This window comes from Chiloscyllium plagiosum, unplaced genomic scaffold (genome assembly GCF_037043375.1).
Source record: "Chiloscyllium plagiosum isolate Xiang-an unplaced genomic scaffold, Cpla_swu_hap1 HiC_scaffold_24, whole genome shotgun sequence".
NCBI classification, from domain to species: Eukaryota; Metazoa; Chordata; class Chondrichthyes; order Orectolobiformes; family Hemiscylliidae; genus Chiloscyllium; species Chiloscyllium plagiosum.
This window is the reverse complement of record NW_028270162.1, coordinates 48,309,536-48,327,259: the sequence shown is the minus strand read 5'-3', so window position 1 is coordinate 48,327,259 and position 17,724 is coordinate 48,309,536. Positions and strand designations below refer to the sequence as shown.

Sequence of the window (17,724 nt, the reverse complement as noted above, 5' to 3'; positions counted from 1 at the left end):
GTGGCATAACATCTCTGGACAGGTCGATTAGGAAAATTAGTGGGTTAGTTTTTTTTTAAATTGCTTTGCTCTTAGGAAAAGGTTTTCAGAAGTTAAACAACATCTCCTTGGACCAGCCTGTTATATTTTTAACACAGGAGTACAAATATAGGTAAGGGGCTCTTGCGGCATTGTGGTAGGGCCAGAAAGTCTGAGTTCAAGTCCCAACTAAGCCAGAAATATCTCACATCATGTCTGAACAGATTGATTCAAAATACAAGAATAGAAGTAAGCCATTCAGCCCCTCAAGTTAACTGCACTAGACCATGGTTGATCTGATAGGGTGGCCTTAACTTTCCCAGAGTGAAGAGGTCAGGAGAAATGGTGTTGAGGTCAAGATGGGTGTCATTAACATGGTGTACAGCTCTCAACATGGTGTTGAGAAGGCGAAATTAAATGGATCAATAATAGCTGCATGCAATTGATCTTGAGACCAGAGTGAAACATACAACAGAAAATTGTCAAGCTTGGGACAGATCATTTTACACTTATTTTGAGAAGTCAAGCGCATTATGTCATATTTTTGAACTCATTTTGAAGACGTTTGAGCATTTGAAATTGACTGCACCTTATGCTGAGATAATGTGCACGCTCAGTCAGTATGGTGCTGGTGTGATTGCAAAACACTTGGCTGGAAGTGAACAGTATGAGAATAAAGTAAATGTTTTCCAAACCGTGATGGGTCACATGATTTCGAGCTGCAGTCTAACCATCATTGCCACCAGATCACACTACATTGGATTGTCCTGAAATGAATTAGATTCTGGACTTGTTTTATCGCAAAACTAAGGACGTAATTGGGAGAAAATGAGCACGGCAGATTGCACTGCCTTTCACCAATGGAACCAGTTGCAGATTACAATCTTAAAATAAAGAAACCTTCTCATCGCTGTGGGTTTGGCACAAACTTAGAAATTGTCACCTTCAGAGAAAAATTCATGCGAGATCTCAAGAACAATAAAATGGAGGACAAGCGTTTATGCAAATGTAATAAGCTAACACGGAAGGATGAGATCACTGCCATGGAAATGGCAAAAAGAGATGGATATAGACTATAAGACAACTCTCAAACTGACAGGGGAGGCTCACCAGATAGAGTCATACAGCACAGAAACAGACCCTTCAGCCCAACTTGTCCACGTCCACCAGGTTTCTGAAACTAAACTAGTCCCATTTGCCTGCATTTGGCACATAACCCTCTAAATCTTTACGATCCTTTTGCCTGTCCAAATTTCTTTAAATGTTGAACTCGCCTCTACCAGTTCCACTGGCAGCTCGTTCCATATACGCACCATCCTCTGTGTGAAAAAGTTGACCCATCAGGTCCCTTTTAAATCTTTCATCTCTCTCCTTGAACTTATGCCCTCTAACCTGGGGAAAAGACCTTGGCTGTTCACCTTATCCATGTCCTTCATGATCTTATAAACCTTTATAAGGTCACTCCTCAGCTACCTACATTCCAGGGAAAAAAAGTCCCAGCCTATCCAGCCGCGTCTTGTAACTCAAACTCTCCAGTCTCAGCAAAATCCTTTTAAATCTTTACTGTTTAATAACATCCTTCCTATGACAGGGCGGCCAGCATTGTGTGCAATATTCCAAATGTGGCCTTACCAATGTCTCACACAACCCTAACATGACATCTCAACTCCTGAATTCAATGCTGACCAATAAAGCCAAGCTTGCCAAATACCTTCATCACCACCCTGTCCACTTTCAACGAACTATGAATCTGAACCTCTAGGTCTCTCTGTTCAGCTGTATTATCGAGGGCCCTACCATTAACTCTATAAGTCCTCCTCTGGTTTATCTTACCAAAATGCAATGCTTTGCAATAATCTAGATTAAATTTCTTCCATTGGCACAATTGATTAAAATTTGCACTCTGGAGGTAACCTTCTGCCCTGTCCACTATACCACAATTTTGGTGTCATCTGCAAACTTACTAACCATGCCTCCTACATTCACATCCAAATCATTTATATAAATGATGAAAATCAGTGGATCCAGCAGTGATCCTTGCGACACATCACTGGTCACAGGCCCCCAGTCTGAACAACAACCCTCTACCATCGCCCTCTGTCTCCTACTGCCAAGCCAATTTTGTGTCCAATTGGCTAGATCATCCCGGATCCCATGTGATCTAACCTTACTAACCAGTTTACTATGCAGAACCTTGTCAAATGTCTTACTAAAGTCCATGTAGACAACGTGTACCGTTCTGTCTTCATCCACCTCTTCAAAAAACTCAATCAAGTTTTTAAGACAGGATTTCCCACACACAAATCCATGCTGACTATCTTAAATCAGTTCTTCCCATTCTAATGCATGTAAATCCTAGCTCTCAGAATCCCCTCCAACAATTTACCCACAACTGACATCTGGCTGACCAGTATGTAGTTTCCTGGCACTTCCTTCCAGCCTTTCTTAAATAATGGCACAACATTAGCCACCCTCCCGTCTTCTGACATATCACCAGTGTCTGTTGATCTTTAAGAGGCCCTATTCCCTTTCTAGTTACACTTTTGCCCTTAATACACTTGTAGAATCTCTTTGGATTCTCCTTAACCTTATCTACCAAAGCTATCTCATGTACCCTTTATGCCCTCCTGATTTCCCTCTTAAGAGTACATCTACAATATCTTTACTCCTCAAAGGAATCACTTGATTCCAGCCATGCATAATTGCCATTTGCCTCCTTCTTTTTCTTAATCAGAGCCTCAATATCTCTAGTCATTCAGTTTCCCTACTCCTGCTAGCCTTGCCCTTCACACTAACAGAAACATGCTATGACTGAACTTTTGTTATCCCACTCTTGAAAGCCTCCCGTTTGCCAGACGTCCCTTTACCTGCAAACAGCACACGCCCACCACCCCCCACCCCCACCCCACTTAACGTTGAAAGTTCCTGTCGAATACCATCAAAGTTGGCCTTGCCCCAATTTGGAACTTTACCTTGTGGACCAGGCCTGTCCTTTTCCGTAACTATTTCAAATCTAATATAATTATGGTCAGTGGTGCCAATATGCTTCTCCACTAACACCTCAGTTACTTGCCCTGCTTTATTTCCCAAGAGGAGTCTGAGCTTTGCCCCTTCTCTAGTAGGGTCATCTACATACTGAGAAAGTTTTCTTGAACACACTTAACAAATTCTTCCTCTTCCAAGCAGTCCCAGTCAATGTTTGAAAAGTTAAAAACCCCTACTATTATGACCCTATTATTCTCACGGCTATCTGCAATCTCCCTACATATTTGCTGTTCATTTTTCTGCTGATTATTGGGGGGGGGGGGGAGGTGCTATAGGACAATCCCAAAGTGATCACTGCCCCCCTTCAAATTTCTCAGTTCCACCCATGTAACTTCACTGGATGATTACCCAGGAATATTCTATCTAAGTACTGATGTAATGTTTTCCCTAGTCAAAAACTCCACTCCCCCTCCTCTCTTGCCTCCCTTCTATCCTCCCTGTGGTATCTGCACCCCAGAACATTGGATTGCTGGTTCTATCCCTCCCTCAGCTGTGTTTCTGTAATAGCTATGATATCCCAGTCCCATGTTCCCCTCCTTGCCCTGAGTTCATCTGCCTTACCTGTCAGGCCCCTTGCATTAAAATAGATGCAGTTTAATTATCAGTCTTTCTTCGTTTTCTGCCATGCTCTTGCCTGCCTTGTCTACTTAACCTGCTCTCTAACTTCTGTACCAGCCTCAATCTTCTCTCTTGCCTCACTACTTTTTAGGGTCCCACCTCTTCACGCCAGACTAGTCTAAACCCTCCTGGGCAGCCCTTGCAAATCTTCCCTCCCAGGATATGGCTCCCCCTCCAGTTCAGGTGCAACCCTTCCTTCTCATTCAGGTCATTTATGCCAGAAGAGAGATCTCCATGATCGAAAAATCTGAATTCCTGCTCCCTGCATTCACTCCTCAGCCATGCATTCCATCTGTCCTGTTCTCCTATCCCTATTCTCACTGGTATGTGGCACCAGGTGGAATCCAGAGATTCCTACTCTCAGTGAGATCTCAGTACAATCCAACTCATGGCTATCAAGTTCACATCTCAGAGTCAGAACGTTAGATGCATTGTTCACACAATAGCCACCAACCTGAGTAACAACAGAATACCAGCTTGCTTCTTACCTACTTGGACTTCAGCAAGATTTTGATAAGAACCCACATGGTGGTTTGACAGCAAAGGGAACAGCCCAGGGAATCCAAGGAAATTTGAATTGGTTGAATAGCAGGAAGTAAGGGGAGATAGTCGAGGGTTGTTCTTTTGTGACTGGGGAAGCCTTTGTACAGTGGCGTTTCACAAGGATCTGCATTGGGGCCCTCGCTGTTTATGGCTTACATAAACAGCTCAGTCTGAAAGTAAGAGAGTTGATCAGTAAGTTCATGAATAACACAAAACCTAGTGGCCTGGTAAATAGGGAGGAAGATAGCATTACAGGAGGATTATCGACAAGTCAGTCACACGGCATCAGTGGCAAATGGAATTCAATCTGGATATTAGAGAGGTGATGGACTTAGACCATAAAACCATAAAAAAAAGCACAAATAGGCCATTCAGCCCATCAAGTTTGCTCTGCCATTTCATCAGGGCTGATAGGTGTCTCAACCTCAGTCTCCTTCCTTCTCCCCTTGATCCCCCTTACTAATCAATAACTATCTATCTCTGTCTCAAATACACCTTACTTCCACAGACCTCTGTAGTAATGAGTTCCACAAAATTACCATCGCTGAAAATATTTCTCCTCATCTCAGTTTGCTCTGAGGCTGTGCCCTTGTCTCTCCTACTAGTGGAAACATCTTCTTCATGTCCACTCTACCCAGGCCTAACAGGATTCTGTACGTTTCAACCAGATTCCCTCCCATCCTTCTAAACTCCATCGCATACAGAACCAAAGTCCTCAACCGCTCCTCACATGACAAGCCTTTCATCAACAGAATTGTCTTTGTAAACCTTCTCTGGACCCCCTCCAAGGCCAGCATATCCTTCCATAGATATGGGGCACAAAACTGCTCACAATGTTCCAAATGCTGTCTGACCAGAGACTTATGCAGACCCAGTAACACATCCCTACTCTTGTATTATAGCACTCTTGAAATGAATGCAAACATTGCATTTCTATCTGTCCCTTCTTTGCCCACTCTCCCAGCCTGTCAACGTCCTTCAGCAGCTTCCCTGTTTCCTCAACACTACCTGTCCCTGCACATGTATTTGTGTCATCTACAAACTTAGCAACAATACTCTCAGTTCCTTTGTCCAGGGCAAAAGTAAAAGTAAAGTTGTCAAAGTTCCAGAAGACTCTAGGGTTGCTCTGATGTTAGAGATAGTTTGTGATGGTTTAACCTGATAGTCACCATGTCTCATGTGAAGTTAAGGAGTAGGGAACTTTACGCAGAGCTCAATGTGGGTTCAATTCCCACACTGCATTCACAAGTCAGCCTTCCAGCCAACTGAGCTAAGAGGCTAAAGATAGACATGACAAATGGGTAGGTCCCTGGAAAGCACTAGGAATGCGATGAACCTTGGTGTGTATGTCCACTGGTCCCTGAAGGTAATAGGACAAGTGGATAAAGTGGTGAAGAAGGCATAAGGGATACTTGCTTTTATTGGCCAAGTCATAGTGTTTAATAGCGGGGAGATGATTGCACTGGAGAGGGTATAGAGGAGATTTACCAGGATGGTGCCTGGGCCGGTGAGTTTTAATCATGGAGAGAGATTGGACAGACTAGGATTGTTCCCTTGAGAGGCGACATGATTGAGATGTATAAAATTCTGAGGGGAAGGGAGGAAGGAGGTTTTTCCCCCTTGATGGAGGGATCAATGACGAGGGGGTATGGATGGAAGGGAAGGGGCAGGTGGTTTACAGGGGGATGTGAGGGAGGGAGGGAGGGAGGGAGAAAACCTCTTCACCCAGAGGATGGCAGCAATCTGGAACTCCACAACCCCTCCTCCATCACCCTCATTCTCCCCTCCCCATCACACCCCTCCACCTCCCCATCACTCCCCTTCTCTATCACTCCCCTCCCCCTCCCCATCACACCCCTCCCCCTCCCCATCACTTCCCCTCCCCCTCCCCCTCCCCATCACACCCCACCCCATCACACCCCTCCCCCTCCCCATCACACCCCTCCCCATCACCCCCCTCCCCATCATGCCTCTCCCCCTCCCCACACCCCTCCCCCTCCCCATCATAGCCCTCCCCATCACACCCCACCCCATCACACCCCTCCCCCTCCCCATCACTCCCCTCCCCCACACTCCCCATCACACCCCTCCCCCACACTCCCCTCCCCCTCCCCATCACACCCCTCCCCCTCCCCATCACTCCCCCACCTCCCCATCACACCCCTCCCCCTGCCCATCACACCCCTACCCCTCCTCATCACACCCCTCCTATTCCCCATCACTCCCCTCCCCCTCCCCCTCCCCCTCCCCATCACACCCCACCCCATCACACCCCTCCCCCTCCCCATCACACCCCTCCCCATCACCCCCCTCCCCATCATGCCTCTCCCCCTCCCCACACCCCTCCCCCTCCCCATCATAGCCCTCCCCATCACACCCCACCCCATCACACCCCTCCCCCTCCCCATCACTCCCCTCCCCCACACTCCCCATCACACCCCTCCCCCACACTCCCCTCCCCCTCCCCATTACAACCCCTCCCCCTCCCAATCACACCCCTCCCCCACACTCCCCTTCCCCTCCCAATCACACCCCTCCCCTCCCACTCCTCCCCCTCCCAATCACACCCCTCCCCTCCCACTCCTCCCCCTCCCAATCACACCCCTCCCCTCCCACTCCTCCCCCTCCCAATCACACCCCTCCCCTCCCACTCCTCCCCCTCCCAATCACACCCCTCCCCTCCCACTCCTCCCCCTCCCAATCACACCCCTCCCCTCCCACTCCTCCCCCTCCCATCACACCCCTCCCCTCCCACTCCTCCCCCTCCCCATCACACCCCTCCCCTCCCACTCCTCCCCCTCCCCATCACACCCCTCCCCTCCCACTCCTCCCCCTCCCCATCACACCCCTCCCCTCCCACTCCTCCCCCTCCCAATCACACCCCTCCCCTCCCACTCCTCCCCCTCCCCTCCCACTCCTCCCCTCCCAATCACACCCCTCCCCTCCCATCACACCCCTCCCCCACCTCCCCCTCCCCCTCACACTCCTCCCCCCCCCCCCTCACACCCCTCCCTCCCCTTCCCCTTCACACCCCTCCCCCTCCCTCCCCATCCCCCTCCCCTTCCACCGCTCCCCCTCCCTCCCCATCCCCCTCCCCTACCCTCCCCCTCTCATCCCCTCCCCCCTCCCCCTCCCCTCCCCTCCCCTCCTCCTTCCCCTCCCCCCTCCCCCTCCCCCTCCCATCCACCTCCCATCCCCCTCCCCCCACTCCCCTCCCCTCCTCCTTCCCCTCCCCCTCCCCCTCCCCCTCCCATCCACCTCCCCTCCCCCTCCCCCACTCCCCTCCCCCAATCCCCTCCCCTACCCCTACCCCTCTCCCCCTTCTCCCACCCTCTCCTCCCCCTCCCCACCCCCTCCCCTCCCCACTCCCCCTCCCCCTCCTCCCCTCCCCCTCCACCCTCCTCCCCTCCCCCTCCTCCCCTCCCCCTCCTCCCCTCCCCTCCTCCCCTCCCCCTCCCACCACTCCCTTCCCCCCACTCCCTTCCCCCCCTCCCCTCCCCCCTTCCCCCACTCCCCTCCCCCCAATCCCCTCCCCTACCTCTACCCCTCTCCCCCTCCTCCCCCTTCCCCTACCCCTCCCCACCTCCCCTACCCCTACCCCTCTCCCCCTCCCCCCCTTCCCCTCCCCCTCCCCTTTCCCCATCCCCACCCCTTCCCCTCCCACTCCCCCTCCCCTCCCACTCCCTTCCCCTCCCCTTTCCCCTTCCCCCCCTCCCCCTCCGCCCTCTCCCCCTCCTCCCCCCTCTCCCCCTCCTCCCCCCTCTCCTCCCCTCCCCTTCCCCTCCCACTCCCTCACCCCTCCCCCCTTCCCCTCCCCCTCCCCACCCCTTTCTCCCTCCCCTTCCCCTCCCCCTCCCCTTCCCCCTCCCTCCACACCTTCCCCCCTCACCCTCCCCCCCTCCCTACCCCCGCCCCCCTTCCCTTCCCTCCCCCGCTCCCTCCCCACTTCTCCCCCTCCCCCTCCTCCTCCCACCCTCCCCCCTCCTCCTCCCCTCCCCCTGCACTTCCCCTCTCCCTCCCCTTCCCTTCCCCTCTCCCTCCCCTTCCCCTCCCCTTCCCCTTCCCCTCTCCCTCCCCTTCCCCTCTCCCTTCCCCTCCCCTCCCCGTCCCCCCCTCCCCCTTCTCCTCCCCTCACCTCCCCCTCCTCGTCCCCCCTCCTCCCTCCCCTTCCCCCTCCCCCCTCCTCCCCCTCCCTCCCTCCCCCCACCTTCCCCCCTCACCCTCCCGCCCTCCCCACCTCTCCCCCTCCCACCCTCCCCCCTCTCCCTCCTCCTCCCCCCTCCCCCTGCCCTTCCCCTCCCCCTCCCTTCCCCTTCCCCTCTCCCTCCCCTTCCCCTCTCCCTCCCCTTCCCCTCCACCTTCCCTCCCCTCCACCTTCCCTCCCCTTCCCTCCACCTTCCTCCCCTCCCCTTCCCCTCCACCTTCCCTCCCCTCCCCTTTCCTTCCCTTTCCTTCCCATCCCCTCCCCGTCCCCCCTCCCCTTCTCCTCCCCTCACCTCCCCCTCCTCGTCCCCCCTCCTCCCCTCCCTTCCCCTCCCCACCCCCTCCCCCCTTCCCCCTCCCCTTCCCCTCCCCACCCCCTCCCCCCCTTCCCCTCCCTCCCCCTCCCCTCCCCCTCCCCCCCTTCCCCTTCCCCCTCCCCTCTCCCTCCCCCTCCCGTCCCCCTCCCCTCCTCCCCTCCCCCTCCCCTCCTCCCCTCCCCCTCCCCCTTCCCCTCCCCCTTCCCCCCTTCCCCTCTCCCCCTCCCCTTCCCCCTTCCCCTTCCCCCTCCCCCTTCCCCCTTCCCCTTCCCCCTCCTATCCCCCTCCCCCTCCTCTCCCCTTTCCCCCTCCCCTCCCCTTTCCCCCTCCCCTCCACCTCCTCCCCTCCCCCTTCCCCTCCCCCTCCCCTCCGCCTCCCCCCCCCTCCACTCCCCTCCTATCCCACCCTCCCTCACCTCCCTCCCCACTCCCTCCCCACTCCCCTCCCCCTCTCCTCCTCTCTCCCTCCTCCCCTCCCCTCCCATCCCCTCTCCCCCCTCCTCCCCTCCCCTCCCCTCTCCCCCACTCCTCCCCTCTCCCCCCTCCCCCCTCCTCCCCTCCACTCTCCCTCCCCCTTCCCCCCTCCCCTTCCACCCTCCTCCCCTTCCCCCTCCCCTTCCCCTTCCCCTTCCCCTTCCCCTTCCTTCCCCCTCCCCCTTCCCCCTCCCCTTCCCTTCCCCCTCCCCTTCCCCCTCCCTTCCCTTCCCACTCCCCTTCCCCCTCCCCTTTCCCCCTCCCCCTCCCCCTCCCCTTCCCCTTCCCCCTCCCCTTCCCCCTCCCCCTCCCCTCCCCCCTCCCCCTCCCTCCCCCCTCCCCCTCCCCTTCCCCTCCCCTCCCCTCCTCCCTTCCCACTCCCACCACTCCCTTCCCCCCTCCCCTCCCCCCTTCCCCCACTCCCCTCCCCCCCAATCCCCTCCCCTACCCCTACCCCTCTCCCCCTCCTCCCCTTCCCCTACCCCTCCCCACCTCCCCTACCCTCTCCCCCCCTTCCCCTCCCCCTCCCCTTCCCCATCCCCACCCCCTCCCCTTCCCCTCCCACTCGCCCTCCCCTCCCACTCCCCTTCCCTTTCCCTTCCCCCCCTCCCCCTCTCCCCCTCCGCCCTCTCCCCCTCCTCCCCTCTCCCCCTCCTCCCTCTCCCCTCCTCCCCCCTCTCCTCCCCCTCCCCTTCCCTTCCCTCCCACTCCCTCACCCCTCCCTTCCCCTCCCCTCCCCACCCCTTTCCTTTCCCCTCCCTACCCCTCCCCCTCCCCTTCCCCCTCCCTCCCCCCCCCTCCCACCCCCACGCCCCCCTTCCTCCCCCCGCTCCCCTCCCCACTTCTCCCCTCCCCTCCTCCTCCCACCCTCCCCCTCCTCCTCCCTCCCCCTGCCCTTCCCCTCTCCCTCCCCTTCCCTTCCCCTCTCCCTCCCCTTCCCCTCCCCTTCCCCTTCCCCTCTCCCTCCCCTTCCCCTCTCCCTCCCCTCCCCTCCCTTCCCCTCCCCCTCCCCGTCCCCCCCCTCCCGTCCCCCCCTCCCCATCTCTCCCTCACCTCCCCCTCCTCGTCCCCCTCCTCCCTCACCTCCTCCCCTCCTCGTCCCCCTCCTCCCCTCCCCTTCCCCTCCCCCTCCTCCCCCTCCCTCTCTCCCTCCCCCCACCTTCCCCCCCTCACCTCCCGCCCTCCCCACTTCTCCCCCTCCCACCCTCCCCCCTCTCCCTCCTCCTCCCCCCTCCCCCTGCCCTTCCCCTCCCTTCCCCTTCCCCTTCCCCTCTCCCTCCCTTTCCCCTCTCCCTCCCCTTCCCCTCCACCTTCCCTCCCCTCCACCTTCCCTCCCCTCCACCTTCCCTCCCCTTCCCTCCACCTTCCCTCCCCTCCCCTTCCTCTCCACCTTCCCTCCCCTCCCCTCCCCTTTCCTTCCCTTTCCTTCCCATCCCCTCCCCGTCCCCCCTCCCCCTTCTCCTCCCCTCACCTCCCCCTCCTCCCCTCCCCTTCCCCTCCCCACCCCCTCCCCCTTCCCCTTCCCCCTCCCCTCCCCCTCCCCCCTCCCACTCACCCTCCCATCCCACCCTCCCTCACCTCCCCTCCCCACTCCCCTCCCCACTTCCCCCTCCCCCTCTCCCTCCTCCCCTCCCCTCCCATCCCCTCTCCCCCTCCTCCCCTCCCCTCCCTCTCCCCCACTCCTCCCCTCCCCTCCCCTCTCCCCCCACTCCTCCCCTCCCCTCCCCTCTCCCCCCACTCCTCCCCTCTCCCCCCCTCCCCCCTCCCTCTCCCCTCCACTCTCCCTCCCCCTTCCCCCCTCCCCTTCCCCCCCTCCCCCCTTCCCCCTTCCCCCTCCCCTTCCCACTCCCCCTCCCCTTACCCCTCCCCCTTCCCCCTCCCCCTCCTCCCCTCCCCTCCCCCCTCCCCCTCCTCCCCTCCCCCTCCCCCCTCCCCTCCTCCCCTCCCCCTCCTCCCTCCGCCTCCCACCACTCCCTTCCCCCCACTCCCTTCCCCCCTCCCCTCCCCCCTTCCCCCACTCCCCTCCCCCCCAATCCCCTCCCCTACCCTACCCCTCTCCCCTCCTCCCCCTTCCTACCCCTCCCACCTCCCCTACCCCTACCCCTCTCCCCTCCCCCCCTTCCCCTCCCCCTCCACTTTCCCCATCCCCACCCCTTCCCCTCCCACTCCCCCTCCCCTCCCACTCCCCTTCCCTTCCCCTCCCCTTTCCCCTTCCCCCCCTCCCCCTCTCCCCTCCGCCCTCTCCCCCTCCTCCCCCCTCTCCCCCTCCTCCCCCCTCTCCTCCCCCTCCCCTTCCCTTCCCCTCCCACTCCCTCACCCCTCCCCCCTTCCCCTCCCCCTCCCCACCCCTTCCCCTCCCCTTCCCCTCCCCCTCCCCTTCCCCCTCCCTCCCCATCCCCCTCCCCTACCACCGCTCCCCTACCCTCCCCCTCTCATCCCCTCCCCCTCCCCTCCCCTCCCCTCCCCTCCTCCTTCCCCTCCCCCCTCCCCCTCCCCCTCCCATCCACCTCCCATCCCCCTCCCCCACTCCCCTCCCCTCCTCCTTCCCTCCCCTCTCCCCTCCCCCTCCCATCCACCTCCCCTCCCCCTCCCCCCACTCCCCTCCCCCAATCCCCTCCCCTACCCTACCCCTCTCCCCCTTCTCCCACCCTCTCCTCCCCCTCCTCCCTCCCCTCCCCCTGCCCTTCCCCTCCCCTTCCCCTTCCCCTTCCCCTCTCCCTCCCTTCCCCTCTCCCTCCCCTTCCCCTCCACCTTCCCTCCCCTCCACCTTCCTCCCCTCCACCTTCCTCCCCTTCCCCTCCACCTTCCCTCCCCTCCCCTTCCTCTCCACCTTCCTCCCCTCCCCTCCCCTTCCTTCCCTTTCCTTCCCATCCCCTCCCCGTCCCCCCTCCCCCTTCTCCTCCCCTCACCTCCCCCTCCTCCCCTCCCCTTCCCCTCCCCACCCCTCCCCCTTCCCCTTCCCCCTCCCCTCCCCCTCCCCCCCTTCCCCTTCCCCTCTCCCTCCCCCCTCCCGTCCCCCTCCCCCCCTCCCCTCCCCTTCCCCCCTCCCCCTTCCCCTCTCCCCCTTCCCCCTCCTATCCCCCTCCCCCTCCTCTCCCCTTTCCCCCTCCCCTCCCCCTCCTCCCCTCCCCCTTCCCCTCCCCCCCTCCCCCTTCCCCTCCCCCTCCCCTCCGCCTCCCCCCCTCCCACTCACCCTCCCATCCCACCCTCCTCACCTCCCCTCCCCACTCCCCTCCCCACTCCCCTCCCCCTCTCCCTCCTCCCCTCCCCTCCCATCCCTCTCCCCCTCCTCCCCTCCCCTCCCCTCTCCCCCCACTCCTCCCCTCCCCTCCCCTCTCCCCCCACTCCTCCCCTCTCCCCCCCTCCCCCCTCCTCCCCTCCACTCTCCCTCCCCCTTCCCCCTCCCCTTCCCCTCCCCTCCCCCCTTCCCCCTTCCCCCTCCCCTTCCCACTCCCCCTCCCCTTACCCCTCCCCCTTCCCCCTCCCCCTCCTCCCCTCCCCCTCCTCCCCTCCCCCTCCCCCCTCCCCTCCTCCCCTCCCCCTCCTCCCCTCCGCCTCCCACCACTCCCTTCCCCCCTCTCCCTTCCCCCCCTCCCCTCCCCCCTTCCCCCACTCCCCTCCCCCCCAATCCCCTCCCCTACCCCTACCCCTCTCCCCCTCCTCCTCCCCTTCCCCTACCCCTCCCCACCTCCCCTACCCCTACCCCTCTCCCCCTCCCCCCCTTCCCCTCCCCCTCCACTTTCCCAATCCCCACCCCTTCCCCTCCCACTCCCCTCCCCTCCCACTCCCCTTCCCTTCCCCTCCCCTTTCCCCTTCCCCCCTCCCCCTCTCCCCCTCCGCCCTCTCCCCCTCCTCCCCCCTCTCCCCCTCCTCCCCCCTCTCCTCCCCCTCCCCTTCCCTTCCCCTCCCACTCCCTCACCCCTCCCCCCTTCCCCTCCCCCTCCCCACCCCTTTCCCCTCCCCTTCCCCTCCCCCTCCCCTTCCCCCTCCCTCCACAACCTTCCCCCCTCACCCTCCCCCCCCCCTACCCCCGCCCCCCTTCCCCTTCCCTCCCCGCTCCCTCCCCACTTCTCCCCCTCCCCCTCCTCCTCCACCCTCCCCCTCCTCCTCCCCTCCCCCTGCACTTCCCCTCTCCCTCCCCTTCCCTTCCCCTCTCCCTCCCCTTCCCCTCCCCTTCCCCTTCCCTCTCCCTCTCCCTCCCTTCCCCTCTCCCTCCCCTCCCCTTCCCTTCCCCTCCCCGTCCCCCCCTCCCCCTTCTCCTCCCCTCACCTCCCCCTCCTCGTCCCCCCTCCTCCCCTCCCCTTCCCCTCCCCCCTCCTCCCCCTCCCTCCCTCCCCCCACCTTCCCCCCCTCACCCTCCCCGCCCTCCCCACCTCTCCCCCTCCCACCCTCCCCCCTCTCCCTCCTCCTCCCCCCTCCCCCTGCCCTTCCCTCCCCTTCCCCTTCCCCTCTCCCTCCCCTTCCCCTCTCCCTCCCCTTCCCCTCCACCTTCCCTCCCCTCCACCTTCCCTCCCCTTCCCCTCCACCTTCCCTCCCCTCCCCTTCCCCTCCACCTTCCCTCCCCTCCCCTCCCCTTTCCTTCCCTTTCCTTCCCATCCCCTCCCCGTCCCCCCTCCCCCTTCTCCTCCCCTCACCTCCCCTCCTCGTCCCCCTCCTCCCCTCCCCTTCCCCTCCCCACCCCCTCCCCCCTTCCCCTTCCCCCTCCCCTTCCCTCCCACCCCTCCCCCCCTTCCCCCTCCCCTCCCCCCTCCCCTCCCCCTCCCCCCCTTCCCCTTCCCCCTCCCCTCTCCCTCCCCCCTCCCGTCCCCCTCCCCTCCTCCCTCCCCCTCCCCTCCTCCTTCCCCTCCCCCTTCCCCCTTCCCCTCTCCCCCTCCCCTTCCCCCTTCCCTTCCCCCTCCTATCCCCCTCCCCCTCCTCTCCCCTTTCCCCTCCCCTCCCCCTCCTCCCCTCCCCCTTCCCCTCCCCCTCCCCTCCACCTCCCCCCCTCCCACTCCCCCTCCTATCCCACCCTCCTCACTCCCTCCCTCCCCACTCCCCTCCCCCTCTCCTCCTCTCTCCCTCCTCCCCTCCCCTCCCATCCCCTCTCCCCCTCCTCCCCTCCCCTCCCCTCTCCCCCCACTCCTCCCCTCTCCCCCCCTCCCCCCTCCTCCCCTCCACTCTCCCTCCCCCTTCCCCCCTCCCCTTCCACCCTCCCCCCCTTCCCCCTCCCCCTCCCCCTCCCCTTCCCCTTCCCCCTCCCCTTCCCCTTCCCCTTCCTTCCCCCTCCCCCTTCCCCCTCCCCTCCCCCTCCCTTCCCCTTCCCCCTCCCCTTCCCCTTCCCCTTCCTTCCCCCTCCCCCTTCCCCTCCCCTCCCCCTCCCCTTCCCCTTCCCCACTCCCCTTTCCCCCTCCCCCTCCCCCTCCCCCTCCCCTTCCCCTTCCCCCTCCCCTTCCCCCTCCCCTCCCCTTCCCCCTCCCCTTCCCCCTCCCCTCCCCTCCTCGCCTCCCACTCCCACCACTCCCTTCCCCCCCTCCCCTCCTCCCCTTCCCCCACTCCCCTCCCCCCAATCCCCTCCCCACCTCCCCTACCCCTACCCCTCTCCCCCCCTTCCCCTCCCCTCCCCTTTCCCATCCCCACCCCCTCCCCTTCCCCTCCCACTCCCCCTCCCCTCCCACTCCCCTTCCCTTTCCCCTTCCCCCCCTCCCCTCTCCCCCTCCGCCCTCTCCCCCTCCTCCCCTCTCCCCCTCCTCCCTCTCCCCCTCCGCCCTCTCCCCCTCCTCCCCCTCTCCCCCTCCTCCCTCTCCCCTCCTCCCCCCTCTCCTCCCCCTCCCCTTCCCTTCCCCTCCCACTCCCTCACTCCCTCCCCTTCCCCTCCCCCTCCCCACCCCTTTCCCTTTCCCCTCCCCTACCCCTCCCCCTCCCCTTCACCCTCCCTCCCCACCTTCCCCCCTCACCCTCCCCCCCTCCCACCCCCGCCCCCCTTCCCTCCCCTGCTCCCTCCCCACTTCTCCCCCTCCCCCTCCTCCTCCCACCCTCCCCCTCCTCCTCCCCTCCCCCTGCCCTTCCCCTCTCCCTCCCCTTCCTTCCCCTCTCCCTCCCCTTCCCCTCCCCTTCCCCTTCCCCTCTCCCTCCCCTTCCCCTCTCCCTCCCCTCCCCTCCCCTTCCCCTCCCCCTTCCCCTCCCCGTCCCCCCTCCCCCATCTCCTCCCCTCACCTCCCCCTCCTCGTCCCCCCTCCTCCCCTCACCTCCCCCTCCTCGTCCCTCCTCCTCCCCTCCCCTTCCCCTCCCCCCTCCTCCCCCTCCCCCTCCCTCCTCCCCCCACCTTCCCCCCTCACCCTCCGCCCTCCCCACTTCTCCCCCTCCCACCCTCCCCCCTCTCCCTCCTCCTCCCCCCTCCCCCTGCCCTTCCCCTCCCCTTCCCCTTCCCCTTCCCCTCTCCCTCCTTTCCCCTCTCCCTCCCCTTCCCTCCACCTTCCCTCCCCTCCACCTTCCCTCCCCTCCACCTTCCCTCCCCTTCCCCTCCACCTTCCCTCCCCTCCCTTCCTCTCCACCTTCCCTCCCTCCCCTCCCCTTTCCTTCCCTTTCCTTCCCATCCCTCCCCGTCCCCCCTCCCCCTTCTCCTCCCCTCACCTCCCCCTCCTCGTCCCCCCTCCTCCCCTCCCCTTCCCCTCCACCACCCCCTCCCCTCCCCTTCCCCTTCCCTCCCCCTCCCCCCCTTCCCCTTCCCCTCCCCCCTCCCGTCCCCCTCCCCCCCTCCCCTCCGCCTTCCCCCCTCCCCCTTCCCCTCTCCCCCTTCCCCTCCTAACCCCCTCCCCCTCCTCTCCCCTTTCCCCCTCCCCTCCCCCTCCTCCCCTCCCCTTCCCCTCCCCCTCCCCTCCGCCTCCCCCCCCTCCCACTCACCCTCCATCCACCCTCCTCACCTCCCCTCCCCACTCCCCTCCCCACTCCCCTCCCCCTCTCCCTCCTCCCCTCCCCTCCCATCCCCTCTCCCTCCCCTCTCCCCCCACTCCTCCCCTCTCCCCCCCCTCCCCCCTCCTCCCCTCCACTCTCCCTCCCCCTTCCCCCCTCCCCTTCCCCCCTCCCCCCTTCCCCCTTCCCCTCCCCTTCCCACTCCCCTCCCCTTCCCCCTCCCCCTTCCCCCTCCCCCTCCACTTCCCCCTCCCCCTCCTCCCCTCCCCCTCCCCCTCCCCTCCTCCCATCCCCCTCCTCCCCTCCCCCTCCCCCCTCCTCCCCTCCCCCTCCCACCACTCCCTTCCCCCCTCCCCTCCCCCCTTCCCCACTCCCCTCCCCCCCAATCCCCTCCCCTACTCCTACCCCTACCCCTCTCCCCCTCCTCCCCTTCCCCTCCCCCATCCCCACCCCCTCCCCTTCCCCTCCCACTCCCCCTCCCCTCCCACTCCCCTTCCCCTCCCCTTTCCCCTTCCCCCCTCTCCCCCTCCGCCCTCTCCCCCTCCTCCCCCCTCTCCCCCTCCACCCTCTCCCCTCCTCCTCCCCCTCCCCTTCCCTTCCCCTCCCACTCCCTCACCCCTCCCCTTCCCCCCTTCCCCTCCCCCTCCCCATCCCTTTCCCTTTCCCCTCCCCTTCCCCTCCCCCTCCCCTTCCCCCTCCCTCCCAACCTTCCCCCCTCACCCTCCCCCCCTCCTACCCCCGCCCCCCTTCTCCCTTCCTCCCCCGCTCCCTCCCCACTTCTCCCCCCTCCCCCTCCTCCTCCCACCCTCCCCCCTCCTCCTCCCCTCCCCCTCCCCTTTCCCCTCCCCTTCCCCTCCCCCTCCCCTTTCCCTTTCTCCTCCCCCTCCCCTTTCCCCCTTTCCCTCCCCCTTCTCCCTCCCCTTTCCCTCCCCCTCCCCTTTCCCCTCCCCCACCCCTTTCCCCTCCCCCTTCCCTCCCCCTTCCCTTCCCCCTCCCCTCCCCTTCCCCCTCCCCTTCCCCTTCCCCCTCCCCTTCCCCTTCCCCTTCCCCCCCCCCTTTCCCCCTCCCCTCCCCCTCCCCTTTCCCCTCCCCCTTCCCCTCCCCCTCCCCCTCCCCTTCCCCTTCCCCCTCCCCCTCCCCTTCCCCTTCCCCCTCCCCCTCCCCTTCCCTTCCCCCCTTCCCCCTCCCCCTTCCGCCTCCCACTTCCCCCTCCCCTTCCCCCTCCCCCTTCCCCCTCCCCAATTCCCCCTCCCCCTCCCCCTCCCCCTTCCCGCCTCCCACTTCCCCCTCCCCTTCCCCTCCCCAATTCCCCCTCCCCCTCCCCCTCCCCCCCCTTCCCCCTCCCCCCTTCCCCTCCCCCCTTCCCCCTCCCCCTCCCCCCTTCCCCTCTCCACTCCCCCCTTCCCCCTCCCCCCCCTCCCCCTTCCCCCTCCCCTTCCCCCTCCCCCTCCCCTTCCCCTCCCCTCCCCTTCCCCCTCCCCTCCCTCCTTCCCCTTCCTCCCCCCTTCCCCTTCCCCTACCCCCCCTCCCCCTTCCCCTTCCTCCCCCCTTCCCCTTCCCCCTCCCCCCTCCCTTCCCCCTCCCCTCCCTTCCCCTCTCCCCCCTTCCCCCCTCTCCC

General features: G+C 63.2%; 1 protein-coding gene across 3 annotated transcripts in view; it reads right to left on the bottom strand.

The window, feature by feature from the left end:
* The window catches only part of LOC122562786 (solute carrier family 2, facilitated glucose transporter member 11-like), an 83,786-nt gene that overhangs the window by 62,027 nt on the left and 4,035 nt on the right, over positions 1 to 17,724 (bottom strand). The window lies entirely within an intron of this gene.